Below are 6360 nucleotides of genomic sequence, written 5' to 3'. Positions count from 1 at the left end.
AGTGCAGACATTTTAGCGCAAGCTCGCCGCCGCAGCAGCATCCGCTCTGCCACAGCTCATGACAGCTACATCTAGCTCTGCAAGAGGCGGGTCGCATGCCGCGTCACAATGATTCATGAATCATTCTGCAAACGTGTCTCGCCTCCTCGAAGCATTCGAGCTCGCCTAGCCGCACAGCACCAGTAACTATGAAGCAAGCACTTCTACAATCTTCTACTCATCTCTAGACCATAACATGACCTTCTCTCCTCCCGCCCAGGACAAACTATCCATTTGCCACTGGAACGGATTCCCGTGTGAGGCTGCCTCCGCTGGAGAACCCCACTCCAGACCTTTTCCCTCTTCACTTTATCCCCCTCCTTTCTACCATTCTAATCTCCCCTACTCTGGAAATGTTCCCTGCGTGAGGCTGCCTCTGCAAGCGAACCTGGTCCCGAATCCTTTTCTCATTCTCGCCTCACCGTGCAGCCCCGATAACCACGAAGCAAGCGCTTCTACAAACTTCTACTCATCTCTAGACTATAAGATGACTTTCTCTCCTCCCGCCTAGGAAAACGTTCACGCAGGTTAAATCATCTATCATTTTAATTTTACAGACAAGACTTCTCTTCTTCTTCATTGGATTACAAACTCTCAACAAGCTCGACCATCGAATCAAATTGAGGCTTGACTTTAAAAGTGTTCAACAATCTGTCATAATCTTGCGCTCCACCCAAGTTTAAAGTAACGGGTTGAAATTGATGCTGGATGATTCGGCTTTGCATTTTGCTTCATCCTCACAACATTTCAGTTTCCTGTAGAATTTATTACAGGTTACTCTATAAATAAATAGTCTCTATTCACCACACTACCGCAAATGGCGCCATATAATACCTACCAAATCCATTCTCAGGCACAAACTCCTATGATTTTGTACGTCCTTGTCAAAACGAGACGAGTCACCCTGCGCCAATTATACTGAGCTAAAGGAACTACACACATCATGTTGGGAAACAAACTACACGCTCTAAACCACATGCTTTCCCGGCTGATTCAGCGCTGGGCGCGCACCCTCACGGCCCGGCCACGCCCTCCTCCTCGTCACACTCCTCCACCGCCCGATTCAGGCCGGGGACTGCCATTTGGTCCTTCAGCTGGGCAGCGATCCTCCATGACACCGGGCGATGGCACTGGACCTCACCTCCTGGTGGATGGCAGCGAGCTCCCTCACCCCCTGGCGTAACCACATCAAGGGCTTTCCTGTTTGAATCGCAGTGAGGGATCTCCCGTCTGAATGCAGCATTAGCTAACTCACGGTTATTTGTATCGGGGGCTGTCCCATTCAAAGCTCCGAGTGGACTCCCCCGTTCTAATGCAATGAGGACCCCCGTTCGACGGCAGGTTGGGCTTGCCTGCTCCAGCAGCCGCCGAGCCCCTTTCCTGTGGGGTTCGCCCGTTCGCTGCACTGGCCCATCTCGTCGAACCAACCGCGTCTGGAGGGGGGCATAAGGTCGGGTCTGGGTGGCTTGGATTCACGCCTCCACCTGGGGCTGAACCACAGGGGCGGCCCCTGCTTTCGGGCATAACGATCCCTCCAGCGCATAACAGCTCCCGCAAGAGCTCATTTCCATGCGGCCGTAACTGCCACTGTCTCTTCAGTGCTTCAGCCTATTTTCATTCTTCATATCCTGCACCTCCCAGTTTCCTATCCCCCAAGCGGACCCTAGCATGAGGCTGCCTCCATTAGTGGATCCGCACATTCTATCATCTTTGATGCCTCTGCCCATCTCACACAGGGCTTAGCAAGCACCCCACCCCCACCCCCACCCCTCCCTATTTTTCGTCGTTTCAGGCTTGTCTCTTCTGGGGGAATAAGAGGCATTGTAATACCACTTTGTACTACAAGGCTGTAGCTAACAGTTCGCTGTCTCATTTCCTGGCTTCATTTTGGTGGGTATTCGAGCTTGGGTCAAGTCTCGAGCCTCGAGCACTTTGCCCAGGACAGTGAGCCAAACATGTTGGATTACATGCAGGATTACATTAACTTGTGAACTACTGAAATGGAGTTTCATTAACAAAGTTCGGGAGGAGCAAATTCATTTAATCCGACCAATCACACTGCCAGAGTAAGCGTATATAAAGTACTGCCTACCTCTACGTGGCATCGAGCCTTCAGGCATCCCTTCATCTACCCATCTCCACCTATCTATTTCATCAATAACTAATCTAATTCCAGGGGGCTATTTGAGCTCGGGTCAAGTCTTTGCCCAGGACAGTGAGATAAATACCTTTACACTATCCTCAAATGCAGGATTACATTAACTTGTGAACTACTGAAGTCAATATTGTACGTTTAAGCAGTGCACAGACATCAGCAAGGGCAGTATTTAAGCATTTTATTTTATTAGATAGATATCTAGTATTCTGTTATCTTTCACACAAAAAGTACCATGGTATTTCATTTACATTTACATTTATTCATTTAGCAGACACTTTTATCAAAAGTGATTGACAAAATGAGGAAGTATAGCTACAACAAAATATTACAATATTTTTGAGACATGGTCCATGGTAATGCCATGTTTTTAACATGTGTTATAGTAAAACCATGGTACTTTTGAAGTACCTTGGAGTACCATGAAAATATCATGAAATATGAATATTCATTCAGTGTTGGGTAACGTTACTTTTAAAAGTAACTCATTAGAATATTGCATTACTCCTTAAAAAAGTAACTTAATTAAAAAGTAATTTTTCTTTATGGAAAGTAAAGCATTATGTTACTTTTGCGTTATTTTTACGTTATTTTTTTCTCACCGCCACATTCTCTTCTGCTATGCTATGCATTCCATACAAATAAGCCATGCATTGCATACAAGAGACATTACAGGTCATGCTATCTAATGTACAACACTCATGTCAAAACAAACAGATATCTGGAAAGCAGGTGTTCACGTCATATTTATAATAAAGAATCAATAACATGAATTTGCATGATTTGTTTTTCCATCAACATGGCAGCCAATATGAATAATGAAGAATAACCAAAAGCTAACCAAGTCTTACCTAAAGCAGCAAAGTCCAGCATATGAACCTGCATCACATATGCCATCATGTGCTGTGCCCATCAACAATGTCAGAGTCAATTTGTTTTTCAAAAGTCAGGGTAAAATTCAGAGGGGAATGCCAGCCTAACATATTCAAGGAATGTGTCTGATAATAAAATAATATTTAAGTCATCTCAGTGCACGCTTGTTTTGCGTTGATCCACGGTGCGTACAGACACCACCTGGTTGATCGCATACAACTTCAAAGGTGCATGTTGATACAACTTGAATGGAATTGTTTTTAACAGGGCCATAACCACAATATACATTGAGAGGGACAAGTCCCCTCCAATAATCAGATATGGCCAAATTGTCAAATTCTTGTTGCTGTTCTGATGCAGTCCATTAAACACAGATGTCTTATTGATATTAAATTGTTGCAGGGATTACATAATGGTTAAACAAAGTTTAGTTTTTGACATGCTTTTTGTCTTAATACTGCTCGTCAATGTCATTTGAGATTACCAATCAAATTAAAGAAGGCGGGACTCACGTTTCATTGAAATGAAGCCGGAATCAAATGGAGCAGCACGAGCCGTGTCGCAAAGCACACTTAAAAATGGATATTCTGCCATTTCCTCACCCTTACATTATTACAAACCTGTATGCTGTTGTTGTTTTTTTTATTGGTACATGAGTAATAGATCTTTACACAGCTTTATTCTACACCAACAATTTATAGTGAGCAGGGCTGTCCAGTTTCAAAAAAGAAAATACAACTATTATAAAGATGTATTAAAGGCGCAGACTTCTAAGGCCATAAGGCAGTGTTGTGTTGTATGGACAACCACTGATGTAGGCTGTAAAATTTAAATTATTAAACAAATATCAAACTTGTTTCTCTATTACAATGCATATTTTACATTTCTTGCCATGTCATATATTTCAGGAGACATTGCATATTTCAGGCTGATCAGATCATTTGCTTGCACAGATCTAGTTTGTGGCAAAGAATATGTAAAGGGTGGACAGTCTATGTTATGTATGATAATAACTGTTAGTTGAATTCTTGTAAACTTTAAAAGAACCATGCATTTTTACAAACCAAAAAGTATTTAAGGCCTTTATCACATTTAGAGCATTATATAACAATATATTGTATTATTCAGGGATTACCCCCAGGTTGGGGGTGTTCTAGACATGGTTGCGGCTTTGGTTTTTAATGCTACCAAAATGTAATATTTCATGTTTTTGTTTCATGAATCAAACTACTTGTTTATTATAAAACAAAAATGTAGAATCTTTTTAGAAACTAAGAAATTTTCTTGCGTACACAATCGATGTAGAATGTTGCTCGGAGCCACTGATCCAGAGTCAGCTTTTCTCATCCCATTCTCCCAGTTACGGGGAGCTGTAACACGGAGCAGTTCGGCTGCATACAGTAATCAGTGAACTGAGTGAGTATTTCATCCTGTGTATCATGTCGTGGCCAGTGGAAGACTAGTCCTATAATCCCTCTGCTTAAACGCGTTTACTGATTTTTTTAATGCAGTGTGTATTAACACATGAATCAATCACATTTCACTCAACCGAATATTGACTTAATGTTATGCTAAAACATGCAATTTTCCCGGCTTGTATAGCTAATGCGCATGCACGTTAGCAAGTTGATTGACAGGCGATGTCTGTATCTAAAAGGTGACTGGCTCTTTTACCTGCAAGGTGGGACTTCCTTTCTACATCCATTGACTGTTGGGTGCTAGAGCTGCTTGGTTGGGCATTTCAATTTCTCCCATTTATTTAAATAGAAGTTACTTGTCTCTGCTAAATAGTCAATGGCTTCACACTTTATAGAACTACAATGCCCATCATGCACTACATCTCCTCCCTGAATTTGCACACTTTTACTCCTGATTTCTCACAATACAGGGAAAGCAGAGGTGTACAAATGCAACGCATTACTTTATTTAAAAAAGTAAATCCGATATTATGGTCTTAAATAAAAAAAATATTGCCTTACTTTACTCGTTACTCTAAAAAAGTAATCTGATTACGTAAAGTGTGTTACCCTCAACACTGACCGTGATATTACCCTTGTAACACCACAGTACTTCATAGAAAAAATCTTTTTTTTGTCTCATCACTCTTCTCTTCACTTTCTCTTATCTCTGCTCCGGCACTTCATCCTGTCACTCGAACAAATGTAACGGAGCTTCCACTCTGACCTCATCATCCCCTCTCTATACAATTTCACTTTATTTTATTTCATATTAATGGAATGTTATTTAATTATATTCTGTGTTTACTATTTAGGACCTTACTGCAGTAATGTGGCAGAACCATGGTACAATAATGGCACCAAGATTGTACTGCCATGGTTCTGAATGGAAATGAATGGACAACCTGTCTGCTAATTTTCAACATATTTTACCCTAAACAATCCTTTTAGAGTGCACTATTTGAGGAGATTACTACTATAAGACTGCTGTTTTAAAGGAGAAGTAATGGACAATTTTGCAACGTGTCAGTTCATGGGTTTCCCCATTCATTTGTATGGTATCCGCAAACTGTGATTCACTGTTGTAATACACTAGTTGACCGTTATGCTCTCTCCTATGGTAGAGATGTGGAGGTTGGTATCTCATTATAAAGGAAATTAAGTAAAATTTACTTATTTTATTTAGCTGTGAAATTTACTTATATTAGCAAATAAATTTGACAAGGTTTTCTACTTTAGGACTGATAAAGTACATGATGACGCATTGTAAAGATGACAAACAATCATAAATAATATTTACTTATAAGTTAGAGCATTAATTTTTAAATGTTTGAATTGTGGAAAGTACTAAATTTTTCTGCTATATTTACTTCACCATTATACAGTGTATATATATATATATATATATATATATATATATATATATATATATATATATATATATATATATATATATATAAAATGAAAGCTTAAAGGTGTCCTCAGTTACTTAACCTCAAAATCAGTAGTTTTCAGTTTTAGATTCCATTGTACTGTAGAAACTTAATATATATGTATATATATATATATATATATATATATATATATATATATATATATATATATATATATATCAACCTTATTATAACCTTTAAAAGCAGTTTTATTCTACATGGAGAGGGTCCACTCATGGAGGCTGCCATGTTGAAATCACATGACCAGCTGAATACTACTTGGTTAGTCTCAGTAAACGCCTTGTTGTTTGACACTTAATTCATTATAGTAATCATCCCTGACTGTTAATTTTCTGAACAGTACATTTCTACAGTACAATGGCATCTAAAACTGAAAACTATT

This window comes from Myxocyprinus asiaticus, chromosome 9, assembly GCF_019703515.2.
Source record: "Myxocyprinus asiaticus isolate MX2 ecotype Aquarium Trade chromosome 9, UBuf_Myxa_2, whole genome shotgun sequence".
NCBI classification, from domain to species: domain Eukaryota; kingdom Metazoa; phylum Chordata; class Actinopteri; order Cypriniformes; family Catostomidae; genus Myxocyprinus; species Myxocyprinus asiaticus.
This window is presented reverse-complemented; position numbering follows the sequence as displayed.